Source organism: Carcharhinus amblyrhynchos, chromosome 12 (assembly GCF_965287045.1).
Source record: "Carcharhinus amblyrhynchos chromosome 12, sCarAmb.v2.hapA, whole genome shotgun sequence".
Classification (NCBI taxonomy): domain Eukaryota; kingdom Metazoa; phylum Chordata; class Chondrichthyes; order Carcharhiniformes; family Carcharhinidae; genus Carcharhinus; species Carcharhinus amblyrhynchos.
The window spans coordinates 50,323,774-50,342,349 of NC_137335.1; the positions used below are offsets into that span (position 1 = coordinate 50,323,774).

The 18,576-nt window shown below is 44.3% G+C and overlaps 1 pseudogene; it reads right to left on the reverse strand.

Annotated features, from left to right (window-relative positions):
• Nucleotides 1-3,626: 3,626 nt before the first annotated feature.
• Nucleotides 3,627-3,724, reverse strand: LOC145351239 (U6 spliceosomal RNA; annotated as a pseudogene).
• Between the last annotated feature and the right edge of the window lie 14,852 nt (nt 3,725-18,576).

Genomic DNA, 18,576 nt, shown 5'->3' on the forward strand with positions numbered 1-18,576 from the left:
CCCCTCCCTCCCCCCGGCAGCAAGTTTCTTCAGAAAGCAGTTCCCACAACAGTGTGAGAGCTTGGTGGAAGGTGTAATGTGAGGGTGCATTCGATGACCTTGTCCACACATGTGAGAGCATTGAACTTCTTCTCACATTGCTGCAGAGTCTTTGAGGCCAGGCTCCAAGAACTGACCTCCTTATCCACCTGCTCCCATCCCCTTCTGAGGGCTTTACCTTCAGGGCGTCTTTGAAAAATGGTCTTTCGGCCCCTGTACAAAAACCTTTAGTGATGCATCTGAAAACCTGGGAGACCTCTCTCTTTCTGTTGTTCCATTTTTTTTTCCTTGTAACCATGGTCAGCAGCAGCTAATGAGTCCAGCTCCTTTTTAAGAAGAACAAGCTGTCTTTACAATGTGCGGGATTGCTGAAACATGTGTTAGCCACATATTCTGCTGGGTCCTCTGTCCAACATTCAGCTATTCAGTGACTTGTTTTGCCCTCAATAATGCTGCAATCATTGAAATGGGGAAATGGCGCCAAGTGTGCATCAACAGGATTGGGTGCAGGGTGATTCTGTGTCCGAAAACGGACCGGCACTAATTCAGCCAGTTTCCTGTCACCAACACCCTTTATTATGAACCCAAGGAAAGGGCCATGAGTGCGCTTATAGTCAGGTAGCCTTCACCTCGGGACCAACTCTAGTCTGGGTAAAGTTACAGCCTTAAAAACCCCAACTAGTTCTGCCATTGCCCACTGAGCCAGCTTCCATTCCGTCAATAAGACAGCTCGCACTCCACAGATCTACCACGGAATTCTCCGGCCACGCTACTCTAAAAGCCGGAAATTCCTGCCCGACCGTGAATGGGCCTTCCTATTATCCGCAACCCACCAGCTACAATTGCAGTGCTGGGTGGGGTGGGAGAATTCCAGCCCTATTGATAATCCCCCCTGGCCTTCACAGCCATCATAATTCCCTCCATCCTTAGGTCCAGGCAGAAGCGGAACCTGAAGAGGAACCTGTTCCTGGAACTCTGCAATGCTCCCTCCAAAAAAGAAGGTCCCCTGTTGGGTCTTCAATGTCTGAGCCAGCCCCATCTTAGCAAGCTTCTGCCTGAGTGCCAGGGACTGAAAAGAACATGCTTGCAGCGGGAATGCTGGGAGAGACCTGGACCTAAGGGCAGAAGGATATTATGATGACCACTTCAGACCAGAGGCCCATTTCTTCAGCCTCCATCTCAGAGTCAATACCTTTGCAATCGAGAGGGGCCAATACAGAGTCAACTTCAAGCTAAAGACAGGCACTGGCAACAGCCGCCTCCATGCCAATGGTGGAGGTGGCTCGGGGCAAGGATTCCTGGCCATGAGATGGTCTAAGTCCTTCTTTTGAATTTTACTCTGAACTTTGACCGTGCAGGAAACTAATCCTGTTTTCTCCATATTGATCTCAGGGGCCATTCCCAAAGTTCCTTAGAGGAACCAGAGCACACATTGAAAAAGTTCTTTCTGTCCTTGCAGAATCATAGGGTTTCCCTGTTGGGATTTCTTGCCAACTTTGGGAGTAGCAGGCTCAGTCTGGTATAAAGTCATTGTCTCACTAATAGCTCTGTTGGAACAACACTTGTTATTGTGTGCAATGTGGTCCTGTAATCTAATAAAAATTACGTCAGTTTATTCTCCATTGATGCCGCAGATTGATTCTTCATGCCATTTTTGAAGGTTTGAGCCAGCTGTTGTGATGACAGGTGATAAGGTGCAGTTTGGATATGTCAGACACCTTTGGAAAGCACGAAGCTCTGGACATCATCACTTGTGAAGGACGTGCCATTATAGGAAACTAGAATTTCCGGTATTCCCCATATGCTAAAGCTTTGTTGCAATTTCTCGATCGTAGCCTGAGTAGTTGTGAAGCTCATGTGGTGCACCTCCAGTCACATCATGATTACAAACATGGAACCCATAAAGTCCACATGTACATGCACTTATAAAAGAAAAGAAGCCCCTGTAATGACAATGAAGGAGTTATTCTGCAACTGCATCCTTGGATTCAAATCCATGACAACAAGTTTCTCATAATCTGTTCATTTGTCAACCAGCGAGCAAACAGGACAATAAAAGAGAAGTTATGAAATCTGAGGGGCAGTCCAGAGATGAAGGAGCCAAGAAAGGAATACAGAAGAATTTCTTTCTACAGCTGCAGTTTCCTCTTGCATGGTGACATTTTTACAGTTGTTTGGGCAAGTAAAAAAAATCAGCCACCAAATGCACAAGTGTTTACGTCTTTGGAAACTACAACAGAGTCATTTTGACTTTGGTTGAGAGTCAATAGAACAAAATTTGGCAATGTGTTTAACCGGTGTACAAGCCTATATCGTTCATTTTATATTATGGCCCAAAATTAAGGTTATTGTCTTTTTTTATTCATTCGTGGGACGTGGGCATCACTGGCTGGCCAGCATTTATTGCCCATCCCTAGTTGCCCTTGAGAAGTTGGTGGTGAGCTACCTTCTTGAACCACTGCAGTCCTTGTGCTGTGGGTTGACTCACAATGCTGTTAGGGAGGGAATGCCAGGATTTTGATCCAGCAACTGCGAAGGAACGGCGATATGTTTCCAAATCAGGATGGTGAGTGACTTGGAGGAGAACCTGTAGGTGGTGGTGTTCCTGTCTATCTGCTGCCCTTGTCCTTCTAGATGGAAGTGGTTGTGGGTTTGGAAGATGCTATCTAAGGATCTTTGGTGAATTTCTGCAGTGCATCTTGTAGATAGTATACACCGCTGCTACCGAGTGTGAGCAGTAACTTATATTTATATAGCACCTTTAATGTAGTGAAGAAATTTTTGTTACAAAGTAAATGCATGTATTCTGTACAACCACATCTGGAGGAATATTTAATTGCATTGGAGAGATTTTCTACACTAGAGCACTGTAAAAATGGGAATTATTGGCAGAACGCTGTGCACATTTCGGAAACAATACATTCTTTAAGTATTAAGAAAAATTTCCGTGGCTCCCTGTTACTTGCCTGGGTCAGGTATGCATAGAAGTTTTACGGTGATAGGCTTTGTAGAGTTGGGGTATTCTGTGTTGATTACTTGGGGCTGGTACATGGGTTGGATGGCTTTTTGTTTACACTGTCATTCTGACTTTATGGCTCTAATATACTTTTGATAATAAAGTAGCCGGAATTGCATGCAATATTCCAACTGTAGGTGAACCAACATCTTATAGAAATTCAATGCGGCAGCTGTAATAGAGATATGGCTTAGATCTGGACACAGATAGGAAGGAAAATGATAATGGAGGTGGAGATCTAAAGACAGCTCGGGGAGATATCAAAGAACAGCAGGATAATAATATTGTGATTTTAAGTATCCCAAGATTGACTGGCATATAGCTAATGCACATTATCAAAGTGGTGAGCACTTTTAAGAATGCATCCAGTGTTATTTCCGAGATCAAAGTGCTTCCAGTCCAATAGAGAAAGAAACATTTCGCAGAAATGGAGTTGGACAAGTAACTCGTGAAAGTTTGTGAACTTGACCAGACATAGTTAAAGTGATTAAACATTGTTAGATATAAAGACACATAAGACAAAGATAAGGGTGCTGGTTTGACAAAAGTCTGCCGTAAATTAACTGGTTCGTAAAGTTAGCTTCATGAATTTGCGTGTCATCCTTGCGCAGGGGCCATGCTAATCTTCTCTGTATCGTTCCAATTTTAGTATATGTGCTGCCGAAGTGAGTTTGTAAAGTTAGCAAACTGGGTGAAGATGCAGAAACATAGAAAATAGTAGCAGGAGGAGGCCTTTTGGCCCTTCGAGCCTGCTCCACCATTTATTATGACTATGGCTGATCAGCCAACTCAATTGCCACCTATTCCGGTATCATTTGATCTTCTTCGCCCCAAGAGCTATATCTAACTCCATCTCAAAAACATGCAGGACATGATTTTCCTGCCCCACTGTGCTGGTCCAGTAATATGGCGGGACGGGATATTTGAGTGGGAGGCTAAAAATGGGACTCGTGCCTGGCATCGGGCAGTCTTCCCAGGCCATTGTTTCTGATGGTGCAGGGCTGATTTAAATATTTATGACTTCATTTAAATTTGTTTCGCGAGCCTGGGATGCAATTGTTTGCACTTACTTAACCCCCTGACCTCGCCGGTGGATGTTTTCACTAGCGTGGATCAAAGAAGGTCTCACCAACAGGGACATAATGTGATGGCCTTACCAGTAGGACAGGAGGCCATTCAGGCCCCTTGGGTGGTCAGAGCAGAGGGTGCACTGCCCCTTGGGCAGTTCCAGCCTGGGATCCTCCTTCCCCCACTGATCCCAATGCAGAATGGCAGCAGGGTCCCCACCTCCACCAATGGCCCTGCCCCAGGCCCCACCTCCACATGTCCCACCTCCTTATCACTGCCCCATGCCCAGTGGGCAGTGCCATGGTGCCCATTTGGCATTGGCATTTTGCCCCTTGGCAAATCGGGGCCCCCAGGGGTCAGGCAGCAAAGGGGTGACCCCTGGGCATTGGTGCCCTGGTAGTGCCAGCCATGGAACCCAGGCTGGCACTGCCAGGGTGCCAATGCCCAGGGGGCACCCCCCCTCCCCCCCCAATCGCCCAACCCCCAGCATTCCTGATTTCCCCTCCCTTAGCTTCAGTGGGTTTGGGCCGCTAGCTCTCCGAAAGTGGGGAGCTAGTGTAATCCCTGCAGGAGTGAAGCACACTGGTGAGTTGGAAGACACGAGCGGCCCAGAGAATTCTGTCCTGATATTGAAATAATATTAAAGTGACCATTTAAATGGTCTGCATATCTCCCCGCTGATTTCTGGTGCGGAGTAGACACCGCTGGGAGGTGCAAGCGAGACACAAACTCTCGTGCAAACACCATGAATCGGCCACCATGGGAATCTCCCGGGACGGGAGAGCCACGGCCTATAAATCTGGAATTAAAAACTAATCATGGTAATAGTGACCACAAAGCCATTGCTGATTGTCATAAAAAACCCTCTGGTTTACTCATGTCCTTTGGGGAAGGAGACCTGCCATCCTTATCTGGTCTGGTCTGTATGTGGCTTCAGACCCAGAGTAATGTGATTGAATCTTAAATTTCCCCTGAAATGGTCCAGTAAGTCACGCAGTTGTATCAAACCATAGCCTTATAATTGACTTTATTTAAATATCAGAGACTAATTTCAGATCCAGATTTTTCACCCACAAACTGAATGTGCAATTCCATCATGTTATGATCACACTTATCTTTTACGGTGAGGTCATTAGCTAATCCTGTCTCATTATATATTACCAGATTTAAGAGAGCCAGTACCCAGCCTTGTTCCATATTGATTCGAAGAAACAGTCCCAAATACTCTCTATGAACTCCTGCTCCACTGATTTGTCCAATTTATAAGAAAATTAAAATATCCTTAAAAGCTCCTATAATTTAATTATGGATACTTTTCATAAGAACATAAGAAATAGGAGCAGGAGTAGGCCATCTAGCCCTTCGAGCCTGCCCTGCCATTCAATAAGATCATGGCTGATCTGAAGTGGATCAGTTCCACTTTCCCGCTTTCTCCCCATAACCCTTAATTCCCTTGTCTATCAAAAACCTATCTACCCGTGACTTAAATATATTTAGCGAGGTAGCCTCCACCACTTCAACGGGCAGAGGTTTCCAGAGATACATCACCCTTTGAGTGAAGAAGTTCCTCCTCAACTCTGTTCTAAACCACCACCCCCCCGATCTTGAGGCTGTGTCCTTTAGTCCTGTTATCCTTTCTAAGCAGGAAGGATCTCTCTACCTCTACCCTATCCATCCCCTTCATTTTCCCTACAATGTAGTTACATTCAGGGGCCTATAAACCATTCCCAGCAGTAATTTCTTTCCTTTGCTTTATTTTATCTGTCATCAAATTAATTCTACTCATTTGATTCTCTGAACCAAGATCATTTCTCACTAGTACTGATCTTATCCTTTATTTAAAAGGTCACCGGGCCTCCTTTCCTTTCTCCCTGTCATTCCAAAATGTCAAAATAGCCTTGAATATTCAGGTCCCAGTCATGGTCACTTTGTAACCATGTCTCTGTAATGGTTATCATATTAAATCATACTCATTTATTTTTATTTGTGCTTTCAATTCAGCCCTTTTCTGATGAATGCTGCATGCTTTCAAATAAAGAGCTTTCAACTCTGTCTCTTCACCAATTTTCTCTGCTCTGACCTTCTTTGCTGGTATATGCTTACATTTGTATGTTCTGTCCTTTTCTGTCACATTCTGATTGTGTTCACTCACACCAGCACTACCCTGAACTTTCTCTAACTTTCCCACTCCTTCCTTACATGAACCCCACCCTCTGCCCCCTAATACCATTGAGATTAAATCTTTCGCTACAGCCCTAGTTACATGATTCGCCAACACACTAGTCCCAGCCTGGTGCAGATTAATACTCTTCCAACAGTACAGCTCCCCCTTTCCTCAGTACTGGTACCAGTGTCCTGTGAATCGAATTCCATTTCTCCCATACTAATCTTTGAATCTAGTCTCAACTCTCTAATCTTATTTACCATATGCCAATATTCTCACGGTTCACATAGTAATCCAGAGATTATTAACTTTGTGGTTCTGCTTTTTCCTTTGGCCCCTAGCTGCACATACTTCCTCAGCTGAACCTCTTTTCTTAGCCCTACCTATGTGGTTGGTACCAATTTGCAGTGTAACAACTAAAAGGGAAGGAATAATAATTTGGGCAGCATGGTGGCACAGTGGTTAGCACTGCTGCCTCACAGTGCCAGGAACCTGGGGTTCAATTCCGGCCTCAGGTGACTGTCTGTTTGGAGGCTGCACGTTATCCCTGTGTCTGCCCTGGGTTTCCTTGGGTGCTCCGGTTTCCTCCCACACTCCAAAGATAGGTTGATTGGGCATGCAAAATTGACCCTACTGTCAGTGGGGTTAACAGGGCAAATATGTGGGGTTATGGGAATATGGTTTGTGTGTGATTGTGAGTGAGGCAGCTATGGGGATCCAGAAGATAACAATGTAGGAGCCTCAGGAATTTCCAACGTGTTCAAGGTCCAACTTGTGTGGATGAGAGCAGGGACTGCACAGTGGTTGAGCAAACTGGCCACGGCACCCTGGTGCAGGGAGCATTCAAATTGGAGAGTGAGGGCAGCGCACAGGGAGGGGATAAAAAGGAATGCAGTTATAATGGGGGACAGTATAGTGCAGACTTGATGGGCCAAGTGGCCTCCTTCTGCACTGTAGGGACTCTATGACTCTTTTGCCTCCCACTTCAAGTTCCTCTCCATATTGGAGGAGATTCTTAATCCTTAATTCTGGATCCAGAGAGGCAATACAGGCTTTGGATTTCACACTCTTGGCTGCAGCAAACAATATCTCCCCTCTAACTATACTGTTCCCTATTATAACTGCATTCCTTTTTATCCCCTCCCTGTGCGCTGCCCCCACTCTCCAATTTGAATGCTCCCTGCACCAGGGTGCTGTGGTCAGTTTGCTGAACCACTGTGCAGTTCCTGCTCTCATCCACACAAGTTGGACCTTGAACACGTTGGACAATTCCAGGGGCTGAGGCTCCTCCATTGTTATGTTCTGGATCCCCATAGCTGCCTCACTCACAATCACACCCTCTTGTCCCTGACCATGAACCAAGTCTGAGGCATGTGATTGCCTCCTGGGACAAAAAGTCCAGGTAACCTACCCCCTCCTTGATGCCTCAGAGTCTGAAGTTCAGACTCCAGCTCATCAGCTGAAATTCCTTGAGTTGTAGACACTTATCGCAGAGGAGATTATTGTGGATCACACTGGTATCCACCAGCTGACACACAGAATTGATGTTGCCAAATTTATTGTATTTGGTTTAGCTAATTAGGTTTCACATTTAGATATATCACTTAACTCTTGTTCGGAGTTACACTAAATATTTTTAACCATTTAAGCTCTAACTTTATTACAATACGTATATTGCCCCAATACCAATTTGAACCATTGCCCTGCTTAAAGGAATAAAACCATAAAAAGTCATTCTAACAATTACTTATTTGTTCATCTCATTCAGCTTCTGGAGGCTGCAAAAAAGATATAAAAAGCAACACCTCCTTTCCTCTGCACCAAATTTCCACAGATGTCAAATTTCCAAGTTAGCACTTACACCTTATCACACTTCAGTTTCGACACCTGTCATAGAATCACAGAATCCCTACAATGCAAAGGGGGCCATTGGGTGCATCAAGTCTGCACCAACCACAATTCCACCCAGGCCCTATTCCCGTAACCTCATATATTTACCCTGCTAATCCCCTGACACTAGGGTCAATTTAGCATGGCCAATCAACCTAACTCATTTCTGTGCTCTCACTCTTTGCAATAGCAAAACCTGTCCATTTTTATAGAGAGCTGATGACGCACTCAGGGGGAAGCAATGGCCTAGTGACTATTAATCCAGAAACTCAGCTAATGTTCTGGGGATCTGGGTTCGAATCTCACTATGGCAGATGGTAGAACTTGAAGTCAATAAAAATATCTGGAATTAAGAATCTACTGATGAGTGTGAAACAATCGCTGATTGTTGGAAAAATCCATTTGGTTCACTAATGTCCTTTTGGGAAGGGAATCTGCCGTCTGGTCTGGCCTACATGTGACTCCAGAGCCACAGCAATGTGGTTGACTCTCAATTGCTCTCCAAAGGAAACTAGGAATGGGCAATAAATGCTGGCTCATGAATGAATAAAAAAAACACAGGTTGCAATTTTAAATCAGCTTCCTGTTACAGTGATTACTACATATTCACTTTCAGTTGATTGGCAGATAACTGTCATTGCTAGGTAGTTTCTGTTAACTAGGCTACTAAACTAGCTAGCAGTTTTAATGTTCCCAGCCTGAGTCTGAATGCTAATCTCAATTGTAGCTTATGAAAAAAGCTTACTAGACAGATTTTCATCTGCACCAAATTCCCTAGTTATCATTCATACCTCATCGCAGTTAGGCCTCTTCACACTCTGTGTTCCCACACTCGCCGTAACAAATCATAGAAAATCTTCTGACAGCTTCTCATTGTCAATTGATTCATATGTACTGAGCGAAGTGTATTAGCACAACATCCCCGCCATTGTCTTTAGCCTTACTTTCAGCGCCAGGGACCTCAGTTCGATTCCCACCTTGGGTCTTTGTCTGTGTGGAGTCTGCATGGGTTTCCTCTGGGTGCTCCGGTTTCGTCCCACAGTCCGAATAGATTTACTTATAAGGTGCATTGGCCATGTTAAATTCTCCCTCAGTGTACCTGAGCAGGCACCAGAGTGTGGCGACTAGGGGATTTTCACAGTAACTTCATTGCAATGTTAATGTAAGCCTACTTGTGACACTAATAAATAAACATTATTTTTGTTCTTCATGTACTCATGAAGAATCTTTGCCACTATGATTCACTTTATTTGCTTCAGGCTTTTGGATATTTTGGAAAACCATCTAACAGAGCAGTTGACATTCCTAATGAGAGATAAACACTTTCCTGGTGATAGCAATCCAGCCAGATGAATCAATTGAAAACTTTCCTGAAGTGATTGTGGCACAATTCCAAGGAGACTTGGCTATATTTTTTAGATTATGACATTCTAAAAATATTTGAGCTATAATTCATACATTTTAAATAGAATCACATGGAATAAATATCGCAGAAACAAGCCATTTAATCCAACCAGTTCACACTATTGCTCTTGCTCCACTCAAACCTCCTCCCACCTTCGTTCAATCAGCATAACCCTCTTATGGGGCAATATGGTGGCACTGTTGTTAGCACTGCTGCCTCACAGAGCCACGAACGCAGGTTTGATTCCCAGCTTGGATCTCTATCTGTGCAGAGTCTGCATGATATCTTTGTGTTTGTATGGAGGTTTCTTCCAGTTTCCTCCCACAGCCTGAAAGACATGCTGGTTAGTGCATTGGCCATGCTAAATTCTCCCTTGGTGTACCCAAACAGGTGCCAGAATGTGGCTACTAGGGGATTTTCATAGTAACTTCATTGCAGTGTTAATGTAACCTAGCTGTGACACTAAATAAATAAACCTAGAAAAAAATCTATTCCTTTCCTCCTCATATACTGATCTAGCATTCCCTTAAATGTATCTAAAGTATTAATATCACCTACTCCTTATGGTGGTGAGTTCCACATTCTCACCGCTCTCTTTCTAAAGGATGCCATCCAATTGAGCATGCAATGGACCCATAGGGATCTGAGCTCACTTTATCTACGTACTTTTATAGTTTCGGTTAGTTGATAGCCTGAGAGTTCGCTGTCAATTTTTATGCATGTATGAAGTTAATCACAGTCATAAATTGCACACTATTTTGTCGTCCTGATTATGCCCACCTGCATAACATTAGTGCACAGACTTTTTTTTTCTCTGCAATTACATGCTGAAAAGGTGCCTTGGCAGCTTTTAAATTTCCTAATTAAATTCCCCCTGCTGGGAGAAGGGAAAACAAATAACAAAAGAAAGAATGGAATGATAAAAAAAAAGTTCCGCTCATCAAACTACTTCCTTCTACACAAAATGTACTGCGTTTATTGTATCATAGACTCCACCCACCCATTTAATGGGCTGAAGTAACTGCTCTTTGATCTTGCATATAATCAAGCGAAGCTGCCTATCAATCTCCCTGCCGTATCTGCAGCATTTAATCCTGGCTGACTGCCTTCCATAGAGGCAGCAAGTAACTCCTCCATGGCTACAGCAAACTCTCAATTGCAAGGGTCGTATTTTAACTCATTTCACCTACATGGAATTAAAATTGGAACTCCCAGATGGAATCGCTAGTTTCAGTTGAAGCTGGTTAAATTAGGTTCTTTAGTTCTAATGAACAACAATCCTGCTTCTATTTACATTCAATTCCAGCCTCGGGTCACTGTCTGTGTGGAGATTGCACGTTCTCCCCAGGTCTGCGTGGGGTTCCTCTGTGTGCTCCAGTTGCCTTCCACGCTCATTTACTCCAAGATATGCAGATCTGCATCCTTTCCAGCAGGGAGAAGCAGCAAGACAAGCTGCCCAAAGATGCAAGAGGAGGTAGAGAGAGAAGGGCCCTCAGGAGGTCATACCGCTCCTTGGGGGGCAGTACAGAGGTTAGCTCTGCTGCCTCACGGTGCCAGGGACCCGGGTTCAATTTCGGGCAGCGTCTGTGTGGAGTTTGCATGTTTTCCCCGTGTCTGCATGGATTCCCTCTGGGTTTCCCCCCCACAGTCCAAAGATTAATTAGGTTGACTGGCCATGCTAAAGGCCCCTTAGAGTCAAGGGGATTAGCAAAGTAAATATGTGGGGTTGTGGGGATAGGATCTGGGTGAGATTGTTGTCGGTGCAGGCTCGATGGGCCGAAGGCCTCCTTCTGCACTATAGGAATTTTATGATTCTAAGATAAACCAGTGCCACGTTATTCCTGTCTATCAATACTTGGAAAGATGAGGATCTTCCCTCCGCAGCATCTCCCACCTTCGCGTGTAAACAAATTCAGCTGTGGACTCCAACCCCATAGTTCTTCCCCCAGCCTATCGAGTCTAACATTTGAATAAACATAAGAAACGACTGCTTATCTTGTCAGCTTGTCCTCCGTCACTTGCCGTGTCTAGCCATGTTCCCAAAATGGATACAATCAGTGCTATTGTGCAGCATACTCATTTTAATATATTATATATGTACATGTGAGGGAAGAAAAGAACCAATTTATAGATGTGAACAGCCACTCAGAGCTTGCACATGATTTTACACACTAGAGATGCAAATTTTCCACCTCCCATGCTGCAGTATCAAATTCTTTATTTAAATTTGTACATCTGCTGGATACAGCTGCATCCAACAACTCCTGAATAATTTTATTGTTCATGCTTTCTCCAGGACAATTTTCGCTCAGCTGCCTATGGCATCTGTGTATCCATCATAATCAGTTTATCTATGTTCCTTCTATTTACATTTTTAACTATCCTTTCAGACGTAGTTTCAAGAATTAATCATAAACTTGACAATGGTGAAACATTCCTTCATGTCTCAGGTTACTGTTGTAAAACAGATGCGGCTATCTGTACAATGCAAAGTGCAGCTAGCAGAAAGACTTGAGTTATACTGCTGGCTGCTGCCAACTGTGTTCCACCGAGCTCAGCAGCAAAGAGGCTTTGGAGATTTTGGCTGTTTAACTTTTAGCAATAGGAGGGTGCAGGTAGTTTTATCACTTCTCCTAAAGCATTAAGAAGAATTTAATATATAAGCATATAAAGTTCTCATAGACCAAGTTGGTTTAGCATTGACTTATAATTCGGGCACTTTATCTTTTTGTTCAAAATATTTTGTCGTCCTGATTAAAAATATCCGGTGTCTACTGATGACCATGAAACTATTGTCGATTGTCAGAAAAACCCACCTGTTTCACTCATACTCTTTAGGGAAGAAAATCTGCCATCCTTACCCAGTTTGGCCTACATGTGACTCCAAAGCAACAACAATGTGATTGACACTCAAATGCCCTTCCAGGGCAACTATGGATGGGTAATAAATGCTGGCCAGCCAGGGGCAGACACGTCCCACGAATGAAATTTAAAAAATCTGCAACTTACCTATTATTACTACAAATAATATGGTTGGATGATTATTTTGTGATAAGAAAAGAAAGGTAGATTTTGATTTACCCCAGGATCTAAGGAGTCTTGTATCAAGGATCCACCTTCAGTGTTACATCTTTCCAGGGTTAGCACCTGTAAATGGTACCTTGGCGATATCACTCCCCAAAAGTATCACACCTACGGACATCATGGGCGGGATTTTACGGTCTCGCTCGGGTGAGACTGGAAATTCTGCCTGAGGTCAATGGAGACTTCCGTTGTCAGACCCTCAGATTCCAGAGTGGGTGAGGTGGTAGAGTTCCGGCCCATAACTCATACCTGCAAAATTTTAAAAAATTGTCAAATGTTTTAAGATATCCCCATCAGGCATCCATCTGACAGATGTGAACCAATCAAATCCAGCACAAACGAGGAACAGGTAACTAACAGAAAACTAGCCTTCACTTGCAGTTTTCCAAAGCCATTCACAAATCAGCACAAAATGTCAGACTGAGCTTGCCAAACTGAAAAGCTGCAGCACATTTTCAATGCCTGTTTGTTGACAACCAGGTTGTTGCCTTCTTAAAATGTGGAATAAACCGACTAAGTTGGAGGTTTGACTCCAATTCTTCAATTAATGCAAAGAATTCAAATAATTTCTGCGCACTCGGTAATGGGCTGGATTTTATACTCCGCTGCTGGGTTTGAAGGTGGGGGAGATAGGGCACAGGAAATTGAGAGGGTGGTCTTCCTGTCATCTTCCGTTCCACACCGCTCCTCCCCCCAACAACCAGCCTGAAATTTAATGGGGGAGGTGGGGGTGTGGTGGGGGATCTAGCTCACTCGCCCCTGGGTCTATTGAAACCCTTAAGTGAACAACTAAAGGCCTCATGCTGCTGCTGCTGGTATTTTACCTGTGCTAGGAAAGGCCCATGACATCCAGGAAGCGCAGCAGCTTTAGTCCTGTGGGGTGGTGCCAAGTGGTGGGGATGGGGTGGGGATGAGGAATGCAGGACTTCCTTTAGGGGCTCTGCAGGCTCATTGAGGCACCCCCCACTCCATGAATTCAACCCCCTTAGCCTCTTAAACCCGATGCCCCCAGTTCCCTCCTCCCCCCTACAAAGCCTCACAATCCTGCACTTAGCTGGGCTCACCAATGTGGTTGGGCTGTTTGTAGTCCCAGCAGTAGCCACTATTCCTGGCTTGCACTGCTGTCAATGAATTAATTTGCTTTTCAGCCCAGGGTGGGGGAGGGTGGGTGTGTGTCAAGAAACAGAGGTAGTTTTTTGATCTCTATTTACATTTGTGGGCATTAGAAATAGGGCATCATTTTAATTAAGTTTAATTTTGTGTTTCTGTGTAAGAAAGGAGTAAAACTTTAGTGAGCTTCACATTACCCACTTTGGTTTTAGTCACTTTAAACCATGCCTGAATTATAATTAAAGGGTTTATGATGTGAAATAAAGGTTAACAAAAGACTATGCTGCTGCTTGGCAACTAGGGGGTGCACACTGAAAAGCATAAGCACTTGTAGTCCAATTGGGACTAGGTACTTGAGAGGAAAACATCTCTCACAGAAACTGCTAGCAGGAAAAAGGGGCAGCACAGATAGTTCTAGAACCAAAGAATGAAAGAGATGTCCCTGGGAGATGGAAGTTAAAGGGACGAAGAATTGGAATCTGAACAAGGTACTGTTCACTAAAATTAAAGAAATGGGGAGGGAGAAGCTCCCAGTTAAAGATAGATCAAAAAGATGCAGACCTGGTGAAGTAGGCCAGCGAGAAGCCAGACATCTGAAGTAATCCTAAGGTATGGCCTGTGAAGGAGTAGAGTTTTATTTTGTGGTTGGGTACCTGAAAGCTGGGTGGAAGCTTGAATGCATGTGGCAATCCAAGGCAGATAAATACTGAAAGGAGAGATTGAAATCCTGGAAGTGGATCCTTGGCAAAGATATCCTAGAGAAGGCATTGTTTGGGAGAAGATTCTAAAGCGTATTCTTTTGAGAGTGGAGTTTGGAAATACTTGTGTGGAAACCAATGTTCCAGTGAGACCAGTTGGGTCAAAGTGTGACAAGGATCTGGGGGGGATTTGATGAGAAATTCACAGAATTTATATTGGATGGCATCTGCCATTTGGTTTCAGAGCGTGGAATGTTTGACCACAGTTGTCCTGTTGGTTTACAGGGACTGTGTATACACTGAGAACATTTTGTAAATTATGTTATCCTTGATAATCTGTGGGCATCTGCAAAGATATAGGTGGGGCAATTATATTCAATTTTTACATGTTTAATAAATGTTTTAATCTTTTGTTAAAAGTTAATTGGCAGTCCTGTGACTTTGTTCATCCATATCTTGAAACAGAACAGTTCAAAGTTATGGTCTATTGAGCCAGGATTCCATTCTGGGACTTGACTGTTCAGTGGTAACATCAGCTGGGATTGGAACAGGTGGGGGTGGGGGCTGCAGCTTGTAAAACCAAGCTTGCTGTTTTTTGGCTATCATTTTCCTTTTTAACCAGGGTAGGATTTACATTCAGAAAAAAAAATATAACAGATATATAAGCAAGTACGCAATTTTGAAAAGCATGTCAATAAACTTACCTGTAATATTAGTTATGTATTGTTTGAAATAGGTACAAGAAGAGTCCTTCTCAGAGTCCTTGCCTGCCCTTCAGTCTGCTGCCAAAGAAGGAAAATTTTACTTGGGCTTTGGCTACTGGAATTTCCAGCTGTAATTTAACAAAAGCTGTGGCTGTGAGAAAGGTATTTACATACCTTCATTCCAGTCCTCTGGGAAAATCACACTAGAAAACAATCAATATCACCTTATGGATGTGACTCTCAGGACTTATTCATGGCAGACACAAATCCTGTAATGGCCGCTAACCCCTGTGAGAGTGTCGCAATGGGATTTGCAGTGGTGAGTTCTTAGTTTAAGATCTCCCCACCCGTTCCCTCCCACCACCGGTGATGAAAACAGGTTGATGCCCAGAAGGGGCATGAAGCTCATTTCCATGAAATTGATTGCATTTAAATATCTTTATACGGTTTGACACTGTTGCTTCCAGAAGTGTTGAAAGCTTCCCCCGTCTGCATAACGTCATTGCCCCCAGGAATCACCACTGGTTTCCAAAACTGGAAATCAGTTGTGATGATCATGCCGGGGGTGCGGCGATAAGTGTTGTGCCTGGTGGTGAGAGACATGATGTGGCACTGCCCCAGACCAGAATGGCACTGCCAGGGGCGGCCCTAGTGTAGCCCCATTGCAGGGTGATGTGGGGGTTCTCTTATGTGTTGAGGGCGTTTCCTTGATTTTTCACTGGTGTGAGGGTTGCCCCTCTAAGCGCAAGCATTGAAGAGTGGCATTGCACAAGTTGGTCCTCATTGGGTGGCACGGTGGCACATTGGTTAGCACCTCCTGCCTTAGTGTCCCAAGTTCAATTTTGGCCTCAGGTCACTGTTTGTGCAGAGTTTGCACTTTCTCCCAGTGTCTGTGTGGGCTTCCTCCAAGTGTTCTGGTTTCCTCCAACAGTCAAAACGATGTGAGGGTTATGTTGATTGGCCATGCTAAATTGCCCCTAGTACCAAGAGATTTAGCAGGGTAAATGCATGGATTATGGGAATAGGGCCTGGGTGGGATTGTTGTCAGTGCAGATTCCATGGGCTGAATGGCCTCCTTCTATACTGTCAGTGTTCTATGATTCGCCAGAGACTTTGGGATGAATGCAGCAATTTCTTGCCATAGTGCTGCACTGCTCCTGATGCAGTGTTCATCACTGTGCCAGGGCAAACTGGTTCCTGTCCTCCATCTCCACGCTGAGTTGGTCTTTATGGACAGCACCATGCTGCTGGCCCCATGGACCTTCCTGTGTCACTGAATCAGTTCTGTACTGGGCCTGGGGTGGGGAAGTACAGGGGTCTCATTACCCCCCTGTGTCACATGGCAGTGTCTAACTGGACAGGACTGTGCTGGGGAACTCATGAAACCACCACAACAAAGATCTGAAACTTGACTTGGGGTGGAGTGCGAGACAAGGCTGGATGTGGGGGGACGGGGGAGGGGGTGGCCTTACGAAGAAGCTAATGGGGGAAACGTGGAAGGAATGTTGTGCAAGGAGGGCAGGGTAAGGGTAAGGATGTACGATGCCAGGCAGAGAGGCAAGGAGGTGTATGAAGTAGAAGGAAGACAAAGGGAAGAACAATGGGAAGGAACCTGGATCCTGACAAGTCTCATAAACATAGGGGTCAAAGTGATACACGTCATTCACTGGAAAGGGATGCACAAATACTCCAAATGTAGTAGGTACAGTTCCAAGTGGGACATGAGCACCTCACAGGTGATGGGCTTTTGAGGGGTGGGGGTGGGGTTGATTCAAGGAACAGAGTTCTCCATGAGGCTGCTAGCCTTTTCCCTCTGGGTTGCCAACATCCTGCACTGTCTGGTGGTGTTTGCTACCAAATAAACCTGTTGGACTTTAACCTGGTGTTGTGATACTTCTTACTGTCTGATGAAGACAGGGGGGGTTGGAGAGAGTGATATGAGTGTGCTAGACTGGTATTTAAACATGGCATCGGGACATTCAAACCTGCCAGCTGAGGGCGGTTGGATGAATCAGCTGCCAGCCTGCCAGGAGAGTCAGAGGGGGGGATTCATTTGTGCATAATTAATGAGCTCCCGAATGCTGAATCTACCGCAGGATCCCGCTATTCTGGCCTCCGCCCTTCTCTGACATCGCCAGCTGCTGGGATTCTCCGATCCTGCTGCAGTGGACGGTGACCTGGCTGAGTGCCCAATCCTCCGCTCTCGCTGGCCATGGCAAGGGGCATGGTGGGAAAATTCCAATCTCTGTTTCTAAAGGGGAGATTCGGCCCAGTGTTCTGGTGCAAGGAGAGAAGAATGAACAAAAAGATAAAATGCCAGGATCTTAAAGAATTACCGTAAATCCACTATGGAAAATAAATAACTGGGAATAAGACATTTTGGAGAAAAAAATAGCACTTGCATCTTAAGTCAGTTTTGTACAGCTTTAATATTACCAGAATTGACCTTGCATTTACATGGGCTTCTCTGTTATCCCGCCTTCATTTTGAAGGGTGAAATCCCCCAGAGGAAGTATATCAATGATTAATAACAACCTTTCAATATCAATAAGCTAAATAATATGATTTACCAGAAACCAGTGAAGGGATGTGTCGCTTTACCAAAATTACTGTATTGCAGTGATGATAGAACTGTTGCTTTAAGGTGCAGTGCGCACCAAAAACTACACACCAGGACCATCCACGAACAATAATGTAGAAGATCGGATTGTGTAATCTCGGATCAGATCCACTGTAATGCTATAATTGCTGGCCTATTTTGGCCCTTATTTTAACGGGCTGTGAATCTTCAACTGTTTCTCCATCAAATTATTGTTTGAGGACAGACAAGTCAGACGGTGAAAGTGGACCAGCGTGATTGTCATCTTAATGCAAACTTTTGAGAATTGCTAGCAAAGATTTAGCACTTTGCTGACACTGTGAAGCTCTGAAATGCGATACAAAAAGCCTGAGTTCTCCCAGAACGTCGATTTTCCTAAGCGCTGGATAAAACATTGATTACGCTGTTCAATGTGACATGTTGCTTACCTTTAACCATGAAGAAATAGATTTCCTCAAATTGCTTTTCACACAGTTGCACTGCATTTAAAGGAAGTAACTGGCAGTAATGTGAATTTCTTAGGTACCTTAGCCATGATTGTCCATAAGTGCTCATTTATTAGTGGTAGTAATGGACACCATTTAGCCATTAACAGCTATTACACCATCCATCATGAAGCTTTTGCTACATTATAGGCATTTGTGCCCTTTGTAAACAAAAAACCTGAAGAGTGGTAAGACAGATACAATGATGATGGTGAATAAAATGAAAGCTTGGAGTGTCCAGTTCATTTTGGCACCAAGTTTCTTAATCTGACATGGAGCGACACCAATTTCCCCAGAAGTGGGTCCCTTTTTCT